We start from the raw sequence: 17,894 nt of genomic DNA on the forward strand, positions 1-17,894 counted from the left end.
AGCAGAGCTTGGCATTCAGCTAGGTTCCTGAGTTGTTGATCGGGGTGTTGTCAGAGACATGAGCAAGAAGTGGGTGAGAAGCCAGGAGAGAGGCAGCAGACGAGGGCACCTGTGCCTGAGGCCATATATGTGTGAGTGTGCAAGTGAGTGCACACTTGCCAGGCGGTACTTACAGTATAAGTATGCCCACTAACTAGTGAACATTAATCTTGGGACCCCCTACCACTGGATCAAGACCTTGTTCTGTGAAGCCCATGTGGTAGCGGGTGTGAAATGATTACCCCAAATGAAAACACACACAGGCAACTTCCACTCCCCAATATGAAGTTTGGGACCTGGAATATCAGAACTCTTGTAGACAATCACAAAAGCAACTGACCTGAACACCACTCTGCTATCATTAGCTGAGGAAATCAGATGCTTTGACATCCACATCACCACACTGAGTGAGGCATGTTGGGTAGGAGATAGCCAGTTGAAAGTATCTGTAAGTAGTACTTCATGGCCACATCATCCTGTGTACTCTTAAGCAATTGGTTGCTGTTAAGAGATTGCACTAGGACAAGTGCAAGCCTCCAAAATAGTGGACAGTCCGTAAATGTTCACTGCTAGGCTCTTTAAATAGCAATCAGTCCCCTAATAAGTATCTTAACAATCTTCTTTTAATGTGTACTTTAACTCCTTTACTAAGGTGGTGTTTTGCACCTGATGCACAATAAACTGGAGTTTTAGCATATAACCCTGTCCTGGCAACCTCAAACATTGTCATACTTGGATGCACTGCACAAAATTGTCTCAACCTATGTTACCAAATCCTTGAATTGTTTCAACGACCTTGATAAGGTCATCACTGAACTTTCTAAGCACAATTGTTTATCGAGGCTGGTTTTGCAATTTAATCTTTTGATTTTTGATATTTGAAATAAAAATAGAAAATGACAGAAAGCATTCAATGGGTCAGTCTAAAACATAGCTGTTTCCCTTTTCACAGATGCTGCTTCTGTTTTTATTTAAATTTTCCAACATCCATAGTGTTTTACTTTTGTTTCAATCCGGCTATCTTGATAATGAATCTGCATTGTGTCCTCTCCAAACCTAATGTATCATTCCTGTCATGCTGAGCTCAAAACTGAACACTTTACTCCTGATGTGGTTTGCCTAAGGCTCTATACAGGTGAGCTTCATTTCCTTTCTTTTGTGTTCCAGTCCCCTTGAGTTAGAGGTTCACATTGGATTAGCCTTATTGATTACCATTTGTACTTGTGCACTAAGTTTTGATAAGCTGTGTATATGTTGAACTACCTAAAGCCTTCTGCTCTTCTGCTGCTCTCAGTATTATTCAGACCGGTGATCCTTTTTGGACCCAAAGCAGATGACCCCAAATGTCCCCATATTGAATTTCATCTGCCACATTTTTGCCCACTCACTTGATGTGTTTATTTTCCTGTTCCCAAGTTATTGCAAATGTGCCGATTGCAAACTCAATTAGATAGCTTTCTATCTCATCATTCAACTTTAGGCCCCAATATTGATTCAAGGGAAGCATGGCTTGTCACAGTCCACCAACCAGAGCACACTCCTTCATCCCTACTCTCTATCTTTTGCATGTCACAAGATTTCCTCTAATTACATGCACTCCTATTAATCTCTTGTATGTATCTAGTCAAATGTCTTCTGGAAAACCATATGGAAAACAATTATTATTTTGCTTGATCCATTGCGAAGCAGCAGTACATGAAGGGGCTTCGTATACAGCTGCTCCATCCAAAGCTGCATGTTTAAACGAAAATGTTCCCTGCTCCAAGCTTTAAAAAAAAGCTCACTTGAAGTACTTAATGAATCATAAAATACATTTGAATGATTTATAAAATCTCCATTAACATGGACAATGAATTTTATTTTTGCTGTTTACCTACCTGATGCTTTGCCTTCATTGTAATCATTGTTTTGCCTAGTAGTATGGCTATTGATGTAATTAACAAAAGGTATAGCATCAGAATTGTTACAAGAGCTCTGTGCAACACATGCTAGGCAACTTTTAATGTTATTAGAAGAACAAAAGGAAGACTTCAGTGGTTGAAATCTGGCAGTATATCCATCATATCACAGATGTTTGCAACTTGATCTTTCCAGTGTTAGCTCCTACTGTTATACGTATGTATATGAAGGCAAATATACTTAATGTTTGGACAACCATCATCACTCATGTTCAGATGCAACAGCACATGCATTCAATAGATATATGTGTTCTACTCCAATTCAAGGACAAGATGGTCAGATATTTCCTCTTGCTTTAAAATCTTAAGCCCAAGGAACTGCACAGAGTAAGGCCCTTTGGAGTTATTATTATTTGTTGAGTATTTTACAGTTTCTCAGTTTTTCATTAATATCTTCTTGAGACTGTCCTAAACTGAGTCATCATAAATAAGAATTCTGTTGAAAAAACAATTCCATTGAATTGAAATTTTTATTGAATGCCAGTAATCTTCAAAAGCTACAGTATTTACAAAGCCAAGGTTCTGGTTTCTACTGGTGCAGTGGTAAATACAAACAACTTGAATAAAAGTTAACACAAGGGAGAATGCAGATGCTGGAAATCTGGAGCAACACATATTGCCTGAAACATCGACTGTTCATTTCCCTCCATAGATACTGCCTGATCTGCTGAGTTCCTCTCACATTTTGTGTGTTGAATGAAGTTTAATGTTGTTTCCAATGCATGATTTTTTCTAAATTTGAATTTAATTGTGCAGATGTCTGTCGGTAGTAATTTGCTTTGATGAAAAACTCAATCAAGTAAATTTCATTTCTATCAGAAAAATGCAAAAACTGCAAATCACCCACATCTCTTGTCCACAATAAAGGAAGTAGTTGAATAGGTAGAATATGGAGCTAATAATGAATTGCCAGCTCTTTATTCCATTCATTGAGGCACAAGAAATTTCAGTGCCATTACATCGCAGGAGCATTTGGGAGTTAGTCATTCAGGACTTGGATGAGAAGAAATTTCTTCATCCAGATGATGATGGATCTTTGGAATTCTGTATCATAGAGGATATGGAGACTCAGTTGCCAAGTAAATTTAAGACAAAGATCAATATATTATTGGGTACTAAATATATGGGGTTAATAGAGGTAAGTTGTACTGAGCCAAAGGTTCAAAGGTTTAGCAACGATGGTGGAAGCAGGCACAAGCTGCCAATGGCATACTCCCTCAGTTTCTTGTGTTGACACCAGAGGAATGAGATATGAAAGACACTTATACAAATGCATTCCTGATGTTATCTATAATTGTTGCTAAAATAAGGTGAAGATGCATCACGGAGGAATTGACTGCTGACTTACAAGAGCAGACAGAAACTGCTGCAAGTACTCAGCACATTGTCATGCTCTACACCTTTGAAATTGTTCATCACCATCTTTCCCCAGCTCTTTAATAGATGGTTGACCTGAAATGTTAACTGTTGTTAGATCCTTCCTGAAAAGCTGCTTATTTCCAGTATTTTCTGGTTTTACATTAGATTTCAAGGAGTCTGCAATTTTTTGCTTTTGTACACTACAAGACAAACACTTTGGCAGTGCATGTACCGAAATATTTGAAATCCAAAAGGATATATACTGATTAAACACTAATATATTGGCCTTGTGTCAGTATAATACCCAGAGCTACGTTAAAATAACACCCTGCCCTCTGCCATACAGCTCACTGACATCTGCATTAATGATTTGGATGAGAATGTAAGTGGCATGATTAGTAAGTTTGCAGATGACAGTAAAATTGGTGGTGTGGTGGATAGTAAAGAAGGTTGCCTAAGGCTACAACAGGATCTAGATCAAGTAGGTCAAGATATGATAGATGGAACTCAACTCAGACAAGTGTTACATTCTGGAAAGTTAAACCATGGCAGGATTTACACAGTAAATGGCAGAGCCCTGGGGAGTGTTGTAGTACAGATAGACATAGGGGTACAAGTACATAGTTTCCTGAAAGTGGTGAGACAGGTAGACAGGGTGATAAAGAAGGCGTTTGGCCCACTTGCCTTCATTGGTCAGGCATTGAGTACAAGTGTTGGGGTGTCATGTTACAGCTGTACAAGACATTGGTGAAACCACACTTAGAGTATCCTGTGCAATTCTGGTCACCTAGCTATAGGAAGGATGTCATTAAGCTGGAAAGGGTTCAGAGAAGATTCACAAGGATGTGACTGGGACTAGAGGGCTTGGGTTATAAGAAGAGATTGGATAGGCTGGGACTGTTTACACTGAAGCATGGGTAGTAGAATGGGGAACAGTGAGGATGTAATTTATCAGCAAATTCAAAAGAGACCAAGGTCAGCAGCTTGCAAAAAAATTGACCCAGGACAAATTGAGATATTAATATGCAGTCTGTTCCTATATCCTTGATTTATTTGTTCTTGATCTCGAAATCCTGAACTTCAACTTTAAACAACCATGAGCATTTAAATGAATCATGAATCATCCTTCATCATTTCCTTGACATATTGATCCCATCTAAAACGTCCATTCAAAATATCTCTTTGCTCATTCCTCCTCCTGCAGCTTTTCCACACAGATTACTTTTGTTGTTCATGCTGTGACTTTAAGTGCAATGCCACTGTATGGATTATTACAGCCATATATGGAAGTAATAACACATTCTTAATAATTAACAATTCTCAACCAAGTGAACTTTGTTCTTTCAGTTTATGACTCCATCAAGAATTCCTGAAAGATTAAGGCACTTGCGATCAAGTCCATCATTCAACACCGCACAGTTCAGTACCACAAGACAAGCTTATTAAAATGGCAACAAGGTGCAAACTTTTATAGTAGGGCAACTTAAGTTCAGTTTAAACTTTACCTTCCAACTATACTGTGTATACATAGTCCTGTGATCTTGGGTGTTAGCAGCAAGATTGTTTGGCAGCTCCCAAGGTCAGAAACTCAACAATACGCTAAAATTTGTCTTTGGTTTATAGTTTCAAAAGAGATTCCATGGAAAATGGTTACAGCTGTTTCCTCATCTTTCCTACGCTATGTTCTAATACTTTGTTGTTCTTCAAATTAAACATTTTCACATCTGCTATATGTAAAGTTCATCCAAAATCAGCTTTATAAAAGCTGAAAAATATATTGTAGTCTCAGCTACTTGAGAACTACAGCACAACTGTGAATCCAAATGAAAGATCACAATTTTAAGTTGGTTCAAATTTAACAACAAAAGCCTCTGCAAAATTATCCTATGCCTTTCTACTTACCTTTAGCTTAATATTATGAAATATCTTTCAGATGAAACACATGTGCTTTATAAGCTACATTTAAAAAAATAGTCAAGCACCCCGGGTTTATCCAGTATGCACATAAAAATTAGCTGACCTTACACAATGAAAGTGTGGCCTGGTCTGTGATTGTCTTGGGTGCCCTTGCCACTGGATTATGACCTTGTTCTGTGAAGCCTGTGCAGTGGTTAGTATGCAACAGCTCTCTGTGCACTATTACAGCGCCAGCACCCCGGGTTCAATTCCAGCCACTGTCTGTATGTTCTCCCCGTGTCTGCATGGGTTTCCTCCGGGTGCTCTGGTTTCCTCCCACATTCCAAAGACATACAGGTTAGGAAGTTGTGGGCATGCTATGTTGGCGCCGGAAGCGTGGCGACACTTGCTGGCTGCCTCCAGAACACTCTACACAAAAAGATGCATTTCACTGTGTGTTTTGATGCACATGTGACTAATAAAGATATCTTGTCTTATCTCACTCTGCAACATGAAGTTCAGGAACTGGAATATCATAAACCTCATGGAAAATCCCAACAGCAACAGATCTGAACTATGTTCCACTGTCATAGCAAGGGAACTCAGGTGCTTTGACATTAAAGTTGCTACACTGAGTGAGACAAAATGAGCAGGAGATGCCTAGTTTAAAGTACAAGTCAGTGAATACACCTTCTGGAGGGGCAAATCAAAAGAGAAAAGGCATATTCATGGAGTCAGCTTCAAAATCAAGCTTGAACGAATCCAGATGCTCAGCAACTAACCTGAAGAATGCCTTATAACCCTTCAACTCAGCCTGACACAGAACCAACATGCTACAGTTCTCAGTGCATTGACAGTGCCTTCCAAAGACAAAGGTTCACAGCAAGTCATCTCTCAGTAGCCTTCTCTCGAAAGACAGGCATCAATGATGAAACTCACTACTGCATTCAAAGCACCAGCAAAGCAATTAGTCAATTGTGTAAAGGATATTTGAAGATCAGGACTTCAGACCTGACACAAAACTCAGTCTACCAGGAAGGAGTGATCCCTGCCCTCCTGTATACTTACTTCTGAGACCTGGACTACCTACAGCAGGTACCTCAAGGTACTGGAAGAATACTACTTATTCTGTCTCCGCAATATCTTCCAAATTCACTAGAGGCCCTTCATAAGTGGCAGGAGTTGTCCATTCTTAGGGACTGTTTGGGACATCTTTCAGGAGTAATGGAATGGGGGAGCAGCTATTTAATTCAAATGAGAACCTGTTCACAGCAGTCAGCGTAACACTATTGCAGCGCCAGTGACCTGCGTTCAATTCCATCGCTGTCTCTAAGCAGTTTGGACGTTCTCCCCATGACTGCATGGGTTTCCTCTGGGTGCTCTGGTTTCCTCCCACATTCCAAAGACGTACAGGTTAGGAGCAGTGGGCATGCTATGTTGGCGCCAGAAGAGTGGCAACACTTGTGGGCAGCCCCCAGCACATTCTCAGTAATGCAAAAAGACGCATTTCTCTGTGTGTTTAGATGTACATGTAACTAATAAATTAACATCTATCTTATATATCTAACTTCTACTGAGTCTTTATGGCCATTGAAACCAATCATTGGGTGTGGGACATTCTGATTCTGTACCATTGTAATTAAGCAGGGGAAGACAATAAGTGAATATTCATGTTAATCGGCTGTCAATGAAACCCTCATGATAAGATCAGGAAGCGAATGAGTGGTCATCTCCTGGATTAACACATTGTTAAAGACATATCCTTGCCATTTAATACACAGTTCAGGACATGCCTATTTTGTCACTTAATCTCCTGGCTGTTTGTATATTCATCTCTCAACATGAACAAAAGTAGTATATTTTGGGTGTTTGGTATTTTCTGCTCAGAATGCAGCCAATGGTATTTGAATATTTAAAGAGGTTTTGTTAGTTGGGATATGCTCCCATTGTAAATATGTAATTTTGCACATGTTACCTGTCTACACTCAAAATGCTAAATTTAAGCAGGTAATTATAGCCACTGAAACTGTAGTTAATCATTTATTGTTGTCTTTGTGTTTAAAAAGTATAAAACATCATTGTTCTGTTGAGTGTGGGGAGAGGAGAAATAGATTCTCCAGAAGACCCGCTGTGTTGAATAAAGACCTTGTGCATCTGTTCGCTTCGGTCTCCAGTGACACAATCACAGTAATGGCATCCACCTCTCAAACAACCCACCTACTTACCTCATCAGCCACCACTTGCACACTCTGTGGAAGAACTTGTGGTTCTGTCTTTATTTTAATTCAAAGGTGCAGATGACACGAAAGTTAGTGGTGTTGTGGATAGTGTCGAAGGTTGTCGAGGGTTACGACGGGACATTGATAGGATGCAAAGCTGGGCTGAGAAGTGGCAGATGGAGTTCAACGCGGAAAAGTGTGAAGTGATTCACTTTGAAAGGTCGAATTTTAAGGCAGAATACAGGGTTAATGGCAGGATTCTTAGCAGTGTGGAGGAACAGAGGGATCTTGGGGTCCAAGTCCATAGATCCCTCAAAGTTGCCATGCAGGTTGATAGGGTTGTTAAGAAGGTGTATGGTTTGTTGGCCTTCCTTAGTCGGGGGATTGAGTTCAAGAGCTGCAAGGTAATATTGCAGCTCTATAAAACCCTGGTTAGTCCACACTTAGAATATTGTAGTTCTGTTCTGGTCACCTCACTTTAGAAAGGATACGGAAACTTTAGAGAGGGTGCAGAGGAGATTTACGAGGATGCTACCTGGATTAGAGAGCATGCCTTATGAGGATAGGTTGAACGAGCTAGGGCTTTTCTCTTAGGAGTGAAGGAGGATGAGCAGTGACCTGATGGAGGTGTACAAGATGATAGGAGGCATAGATCGAGTGGACAGCCAGAGACTTTTTCCCAGGGTAGAAATGACTAACACAAGGGGGCTTAATTTTAAGGGGATTGGAGGAAAGTACAGGAGGGATATCAGTTTTTTACACAGAGAGTGGTGGGTGCATGGAACGTGCTGCCAAGGGTTCTGGTAGCGGCAGATACATTAGGGACATTTAAGGCACATGGATGATAGAAAAATGGAGCGCTATGTGGGAGGGAATGGTTAGATTGATTTTAGAGTAGGTTAAAAAGTCGGCACAGCATTGTGGGCTGAAGAGCCTGTACTGTGCTGTAATGTTCCATGTTCTATGTTAAAGTCAAGTTTATTGTCACGTGCACAAGTACATGTGTGCACAGGTACAATGAAAAACTTACTTGCAGCAGCATCACAGGCACATAGCATCATGTAAGCAGCATTTAACAAGAAAAACAGAAATTAAACATAAATTATACACAATTTTTACAAGAAAATACAATTAGAACAACAAAAAAAGTCAATTTTAGTGCAAAGTGGTCCAAGTGGTTATAGTACTGTAGTGATTAGGTTTTGCCAGTTGATTCAAGAACCAAATGGTTGAAGGAAAGTAGCTGTTCTTGAACCTGGTGGTGTGGGACTTCTGGCTTCTGTACCTCCTGCCCGATAGTAGCTGCAAAAAGATGGCATGGCCCAGATGACAGGGATCTTTGATGAAACACTTGATATATGTTCAGTAAAGGCTTCTGCCAACTGAGTGGAAAGGGTTGCATAATTAGGGAACAGAAATCAGTATCTGGCTTTACAGTGCAGTAAGATATCAAAACATTTGTTACAATCCACTTACTTGAGAAGTAACATGGTTTGATTTTGTCTACTGTTGAAACTGTCTTGGAGATGCTTTAACATTTCCTAAATGAGTAAAATCTTTACTTCCCTAAACCCAAACTAAAATACCTAGTTGCATGTTAGTATTAATCCAGGAATGATTTAACCTGCATGTGTGTTATCAAATCCTGCAACTCTTATTAATATGCACTCAGTATGTCAAAGTTACACTACAGCATTTTTGTAACTGTGTCTATACAATGTGTTACAAATGGAGCCTTTTATCGAGGAATTAATTTATCTAAAGGAAAAATAAGCATACAGTAAATTTTGCTATAAAGGAAAATATCTTCATGGAGAATATGATTTTTGCATCAATGCTATGGACTATTCAACAGATGATAAAAGGTGACTTTCAGTGAAAATAAATACACAGTTTAGCTATAGACCCATTCTAACCTATTTAACTAGTTTCTCTCACAGTATGTGGCAGCTACTGCCATCTGCCTCCCTTGACTTTCACCAGTCATAGAGATGGATAAGTGCTCAGGACAATTGTATATACAACTTGTTAATGATTTTATGATCAGTGAAATGAAATGCTTCAAATAAAACGGCAGGCAACTCAGTGTACCCAGCTCAATCTTACACTGCTGTACATAATGTATTAACTAGCTGTAATTGTGGTACAGTTTAGCAGCATTTAGCAAAACAAAGACAGCCATTACAATTGGAAATAAGGCCAACCTAAAGGAATTTATACCACATAGCGAATGACCTTAGTTAATGAGCAGGTGCATAGACATGGAGATGTGCTCTGTTGTCTGGAATTAGTTTATTACTTTCATAGGGAACACAAAAACATCTGCATTAAACTGAGACATTAGGAGTCACATTATTCTATTGTGTTGATGCAAATAGAAAGTGGTTGTGGTTTACTGACATTATTGGTGCGAAGACTCAATGATCTAAAGGAGTAACTTTTCAATTAGCATCAATGGAATGCCTAAATGGTCTTTAATTTGCAGTATTTGGTTTCAAAGGGATTACACTGTTCTCAAGGTGAAAAGAGTACAATGAAGAATCGTGTTTGTTAAAACTTTCCAGATAAAGGGGAGTCTTGGAAATTGTCGTAATATTATCTGAGCTTGCACTCATAGTTTGGGCTATTTCCTAATCCTATATCAACACTTAACTTTATTGAAGAAAAGCGTAATTCTTTTCATTGAGTTATGAATGGAATATGCAGTAGCCTAATTTCCTATAATGTAGTCTACACCCAATAATTCAGAGAAAGTTTGAAATAATATTTGCATTAACCACCATAATTAAGACAGCAAAATGGAAAATTAGTAGTAATTTAGTGGTAAAAGTGAATTAATGTACGTGATATGACTTTGAATGATAGGTGAAATGTATATGTTGCCTTGGAAGTAATTACGCTTTAACCCACATCACACACATTCTCCAATTTGTTGAAACTTTCCAATTTGTTTCCAGGATTATCAGTAATAGATTTTCTGTTTACCTGTTTGCTTTCAAGTTATTTATTCATTAAACTGTAAATCTAAAGATTTCCACTGCTTCCAAACATTGAAATAATCTGCACCAATTTACTCAGAGAAAAAATGCTGTAATTGGAAAATATCTTTTTGAAGTAAGATGTTTAGCTTCAACGCACATACATGAGTGAACTTTCATCTATTCTCTTTGCAGTTATGCAGGCCCTCTTTTGAGAATAAAGCAAGTAATGTGTTGAAACCATGGATTTGGATGCAGTATTCAACATTTTGAAAATTTCAAAGGCATAATATGATATTTTGGAAAAAGTCTTCTGAAGTCACTTTGAAAGAAAATTGGTAAATTGGTTTATTATTGTCGCATGTACCAAGGTACAGTGAAAGACTTAGAACAGAGAACACTACAGCACAGTACAGGACCTTTGGCCCACAATGTTGAGCCAACATCTTATCCTGCTCCAAGAGCTATCTAACCCTTCCCTCCCACGTGGCTCCTTATGTCTCCATCATTCATGTGTCTATCCAAGAGTCTCTTAAGTGTCCCTGATGTATCTGCCCCCACAACCTCTGCAGGCAGTGCATTCCACACACCCACCACTTTCTGTGTAAAAAACTTACCCCTGACATCCCCCCTATACCTTCCTCCAATCACCTTAAAATTATGTCCCCTCTTGTTAGCCATTGTCACCCTGAAAAAGTCTTTTGCTGTACACTCAATCTATGCTTCTTATCATCTTGTACACCTCTATCAAGTCACCTCTTATCCTCCTTCTCTCGAAAGAGAAAAGCCCCAGCTCAGTCAACCTATCCTCATAAGATATGCTTTCCAATCCAGGCAACATCCTGGTAAATCTCCTCTGCAGCCTCCCTTAAGTTTCCACATCCTTCCTAAAATGAGGCAAACAGAACTGAACACAATACTCCAAGTGTGGTCCAACCAGAGTTCTACAGAGCTGCAACATCACCTCATGGCTCTTGAACTCAATACCCTGGCTAATGAAGGCCAATACTCCATACGCCTTCTTAACAACCCTATTGACCTATGTGGCAACCTTGAGGGATCTATGGACCTGGACTCCAAGATCCTCTGTTACTCCACACTGCTAAGAGTCCTGCCATTAACCTTGTATCCTGCCTTCAAATTCGCTCTCCCGAAGCGTATCACTTCACACTTATCCGGGTTGAACTCTATCTGCCCTTTGCATGCCATCTGTTTGCCAACTTGTTTTGCATACCATCCAAACAGATCATTTCGTTGCACCAGTGCATTGAGGTAGTACAAGGGAAAACAATAACAGAATCCAGAATAAAGTGTTATAGTTACAGAGAGAGTGCAATGCAGTTAGACAATTAGGTGCAAGGTCATAATGAGGTAGATTGTGAGGTCAAGAGTTAATCTTATCATACTAGGGGACTATTCAATGGTCTTATAACAGCAGGATAGAAGCTGTCCTTGAGCCTGGTGGTACATGCCTTTCAGGCTTTTGTATCTTCTGCCCGATGAGATGGGAGAGAAGAGAGAATGATTGAGGTGGGTGGAATCTTTGATCATGTTGGCTGCTTTACCAAGGCAGTGAGAAGTGTAGGCAGAATCCAAGGAGGGGAGGCTGGTTTCCATGAGGTGCTGGGCTGTGTCCACAACTCTCTGCAGTTTCTTGCAGTCACAGGCAGAGCCGTTGCCATACCACTCTGTGATGCATCCTGATAGGAATTGATAAAAATTGGTGAGGGTCAAAGGGGACATGCCAAATTTCTTTAGCCTTCTGAGGAAGTAGAGGCACTGGTGAGCTTTCTTGGCTGTGGCTTATACTTGTTTGGACCAGGACAGGCTATTGGTGATGTTCACTCCTAGGAACTTGAAGTTTTGAACCATCTTGACCTCAGCACCATTGATGTAAATAGGAATGTGTGCATCACCCCCCTTCCTGAAGTCAATGACCAGCTCTTTTGTTTTGCTGACATTGAGGGAAATTTGGTAAATTGGTAAATAAAATTGGTAGATTGGTTTATTATTGTCAGTTATTGGTTTATTATTGTCATTACTGAGGTACAGTGAAAAACTTGTCTGGCATACCATCCATACAGATCATTTCATTACAACAGTGCATTGAGGTAGTCCAAGGAAAAACAATAACAGAATGCAGAATAAAGTGTTGCAGTTACAGGGAAAGTGCAGTGCAGGTAGACAATAAGGTGCAAGGTCATAATGAGGTAGATGGTGAGGTCAAGAGTCAATCTTATCGTATAAGGGAACCATTCAATAGTCTTATAACAGTGGGATAGAAGCTGTCCTTGAGAGCCTGGTGGTATGTGCTTTCAGGCTTTTGTCTCTTCTGCCTGATTGGGGAGGCGGGGGGTGGGGGGAAGGGGAGAGAATATCTGGGAATATAAGAAAGATTTCATTATAATTCTACTGAACACACATCACCTGAAACACAAAAATCAAAGTCTTAAAGGCTTTAACCACAAAGCAGAATATTATTTTAATATGTGCTCAGTAAGAAATTATGCTCAGTAGTAAATGTTTATTTGTTGGGTGTTACAAGGGTTGCTAAGGCCAACAGAGAACATGCACTGGAAATAAGTGGGGCAGGTAGTACAATGCTGAGTTCACCCAAATGCTGCCAATTTGATCAATGCTCTAGCCAAAAACATTTCTTAACCATACTTGGCTGAACATACTTTCAACAGCAGGAAGGAAGCTTACCACCATACCACCCTTTCAGTCAGAGCCAAGTAAAGAAACCATTGATTCTTCTCTCAAGCAATATCTTCAGGTTGAGGATGACTTGTTTCCACCCCAGTTCTGCAGGATGGAGGATCTGCAAACATGACCACAGATGGGGCAGGTGCTCTTTGAAGGGGCAGGTGGCTGGGTTGTCTAGGATGTGATGTGCGATCTTTCTGCTGTTTGCACTTGGTCTCTGTGTTCTCCTATCATAGAGTCCCGACAGGACATGAGCACTCAGATGACAGCCACATCTGCGTAGGTTTCTCAGATGCAATTCTCCTATCTGAGCCTCAGTGAAACACCATGCTGAAATTTGCAGCAGCAACTTCAGAGCAGTTGTCGCAATGACAATAGGAATTAATTCTTGTCCATCTGGATCCTTTCAAGTTGGAACAGGAAACATTTGCAACACCTCATGATTTGGTGTCCAGGCTGGGTTAAGTGAGATTGCTTTTGCTCCCTACACAAAAAGACCAGCAGACAGATAAAGCAAATGCCTAAACTGGAACTTCGTACTTCTCCATGTCATGGGTTTCATTAATTGCATCCACGTCACTCTGCGGGTCCCACATGCCAATTCCATACAATATTACATCAAAAAGGTTTCTCTCACTCTCTTGGTGTTATCCAACCGATAGACAGCGAACCATGCAGACCAACGGCTGGTTTCCTTGCTGGAGTACTGATACCTACATTTTGTAGCCGGGATTCAACTATCCACTGATAATTTGGTTGAAGGCACTTCTCTACAACACATGTGCTGCATATTCCCAGTTCTGTCTTTCAAAACGTTGGGGAATCTGGTCCTCCATGTATTACAGTATTACATCCGTCAACCTGCCCTATTCCACCATCAATGAAACCCATTTATAAGCATTAAGAAGTTTAGTCACTTGTGATATTGACCTCCTACTGATGATTTTGGACAGTGAACACACTGTAATGTTGGCTGCATTAAAATCAATGAGGAGTTTCAGCAGCTTTTGAAGAAGACTCACAAATAGGATAGTGCAGTAGCAGGACACTCCCTCCCTGCACGCAATAATCATTGAGAATATTAAGGACATGTATGTACACATGGAATATGTGTACGTTTAACTTGCCCTCCAGAAGCCCTTGCTTAAATCCCCTGCTTAAATCCCTTGCTTGTTCTGGCCTGCAATGCTTTTATACTTTGCAGCCCAATGTTCTCAGATTAATCCCAAGATCTTCACCCCTTTTGTTTGCTGTAGACTAGATGAGACTTTTCTCTCTAAATCTCTTGTTCTCTCTCATGTTAGCAACATATGACTTGGATAGTGATAAATGAAAATCTGATTTGTTGGGTCAGCTTGCGCACAGTGCCAAAAGTTTGCCTAACACAGCTTTCCTCTGGTGTTCTACATGTTCAACCCATCCCCTTATTCCATTGTCAGTGTGCTCTATAACTGGTCCTTTGTCTGTCGTTATCCCACCGGGGGTTTCCTGCATATTACGCCTAACTTCAAACCCATGACCTCCTTTGTTTCAGCTTTTATCACATCCAGTAGACCGTTTGAGTTTATTATCATTTTAATGGACATCTTTAGAATTAGTACGGTGGGTTCAATTTAAATTTAACATAATTGGAGGGCATAGCCTATTATAGAGTAACTTTGTTTTTAGGCTTAACCTTGTGTGGTACAGAATGAAATTAGAATGGCTACTTCACCCACGGTTACTACTACTTCTAATCTCAGTCCTATCCTAAGGAAAACAGTGCAAGTCAATTTCAACCTACTTGCAACTTCAAACAATGTGATGTCTTCAAGACTGTAAAGTTTACAGAATAAATATCAAACTATTGTATTCACACACCATGCTTACGTGGTTCTTGAATTTGTTTTTCTTCTTTCTTCTGTTGTAGCAAAAGGACACAAGCAAGATCTTGAAGCATTTGAAGCCAACTTTCTGATGCAGCTTCTAGAGATTTCAGAATATTTTATATACATGATAAAGATCATTTCAAATGAATAAAAAGTCAACATTCACTGCAGGAAAATACTATTCCTTTCTCTCACTTTTTGTGATTTAAATTATAGTGTATATGTGGTCTAAAGTTTGTGTTAGAGAGACTAAAACAGCAAATGTTTTTGTAGCACATTTTGTTTTTCAAATTGACTACCCAAAAAAACCACAAAATCAAAAACTTTAACATTTCAACAAATGAAGATAGACAATGTGATTTTTGGTACCAGCATTGAAAGTGTTTTTTTTATATAATATCTTCCACTGATCTATAAATTACACATAATAAATAATAATTGCAAACTTCAGTTATAAAATAAGAACATAGGAACCACTTTTAGTTTAAAATATATTTACTTATAATAGGTTCCTCATCTGGACCAGTTTCACAAAAGCAATAGGACTGCAGAGGATTTCGGAAGTGGTTATATTGGCAATCTAGCAAAGCAAAGATTGGCAGTTCAAATCCAAAAATAGCCAGGTGAGAAATTGAATTCACAGGATAATGTTCTACTCGGAAAGCTTAAGTCATCCATCCAGCAGAATATTAGTGTCCATTTATTTATTGAACTGATCCAGTGTGCTTATCTCTATCTTGTTGCATGGAATGTTTTTCACAACACTAATCAGTCTAGCATGAAGTATTTACAGAGTGGAGGCACAAGAGACTGCAGATGCTGGAATTTGGAGCAACAAACAAGATGCTGGAGTAACTCAGTGGGACAGGCAGCATCTGTGGAGGAAAGTGGACCAGTCCAGATGAAGGGTCTCAACCCAAAACGTCGACTGTCCATTTCATGCCCCAGATGCTGCCTGACCCACTGAATACCCCCAGCATCTTGTTAGAGGAACAAAGGACTGCAGATGCTGGAATCTAGATGAAAAACACCATGACGCTGGAGGAACTCAGCAGGCCAGGCAGCATCCGTGGAGAAAAGCAGGTGGTCAACGTTTCGGGTCAGGACCCTTCTGAAGAAGGGTCGCGAAGAAGGGTCCTGACCCAAAACGTTGACTGGCTGCTTTTCTCCATGGATGCTGCTTGGCCTGCTGAGTTCCTCCAGTGTCATAATGTTTTTCACCTAGCATCTTGTTTGTTGCTGTTGAAATATTTCCAGGTCAGACAGAAAATTTTGCTTCTGAATCATTGTTGTTAATTGGATCAATACAAATCATCCTTAGAATTATTCCTGATAATTTCTTCTGACAAGTTCCAAATGTGACCGACAGACTTGTAGTTCTCTATGTCTACTAAATCATAGTTATTGAATATTGACATTAAATTGGTTCATTTCCAGTCTACTGGAGCCTTTTGACAGCTTATCTTTTTAATCTCTTTCAAATCTGAGAATAAATATGATCTTTCCTTTTAGCTTGTCCTGTGCTTTTAAACTGACCAGAACATTTATTTCATGTATGGTGGAGGTTAGTTTATTGGAGTTGGATGAAAAGGCAGCAGGCATCTGAGGTTTTGATAAAGGATGGGACAAATAGTGTATCTCCTTAACTAATGAGATATAAGGCTTGAAAAATAAATCGATAAAATATACTTAAATGGAGAATTAATTAGATTGTATACATCCAATGTCAAATTAGTCATATTTAGTGTAATGACAAGAAAAGGAAGATTGGTTTAAAAGAATGGGAAAAATTACAAAAGTCAGGAAAAACTGTTAAATTTAGAATTTGACATTAAATTTCAGACAGTGCAATGACCCTTTGCCTTATAATCGTTCTCTTTCCTGGCAAATGAATGGCAGTCACTAACAATGATAATGTTTCTTGGACCCATAGGTTTCTGATGATAACAAAAGAAAACATTTCATTTTTGTGCAACCTGGAAAATAGTGATCTTTTCGGGTTAAATGAAGATACAGGACATTTTTGACATTCTAGATTTGCATTAGCAAATTATATTCCAGAAAAAAAAACAAATTATTACAAGTAGAACAAAGTAATTTTGCAGGTGACATTTTCCTTCTTGCAGGATGAAGGTGTTGGATTCATGATCGTCTGTGATTGGAATAAAGATTCAATTTCCCTTCTGCTCTAATAGTGATGGAGGTGTGTTCATTCTCTCTAAGTGACGTTGGCTGACTAATTGATCCATAGGGATTGTCTGCGTCTCTGCTTTCTTTCAGCGTATGTGTCTTTACCCTCATGGAACACTTGAGGATAAGGAGAACAAGGAACCCAGTAATGTTTACAGAGACTCCAGAGAGTTTTATATGATGAATGCCATGTACAAGCCAGCAGGATCTTCGGTCTTTGAAAGTGTTTATATTTTATTTGTGTCTGACATAGAACCTAAAACCTTTCCTGATTATGTAGAAGTACCTAAGACGTGCATTTTCACATATGGTTCAGGTTTCCTATCACTGCTCCTGCTGCTCCATTTCCTACAATTTAAAGCATCTGGAAAAAATTAGATTTCTGCATTAAAATATCACTTCAAGAAGAGACATGCAATGGAACCCTATTTGTATGAAACTCTGGTCAAGAAATTCAATCACTCCTAAATAAGAGTACTAAAGCTGCACTGTGTGGTTAACTTGACTATTCATAGCTTTGCAGCTGGGTTTTGTGGTACCCAAATGCAATTCTGGCACAATGATTTGAATGATACTTCATTTTCACCTGGTAATGCCCAAGTTCTGATGATTGGTGGTTTGATATGCACACCTGGTGAGCCATCATTTGCCAATTAACATAAGGATTCCAGTCCTAAAGAG

The sequence above is a fragment of the Pristis pectinata genome, chromosome 6 (genome assembly GCF_009764475.1).
Source record: "Pristis pectinata isolate sPriPec2 chromosome 6, sPriPec2.1.pri, whole genome shotgun sequence".
In the NCBI taxonomy this organism is placed as follows: Eukaryota; Metazoa; Chordata; class Chondrichthyes; order Rhinopristiformes; family Pristidae; genus Pristis; species Pristis pectinata.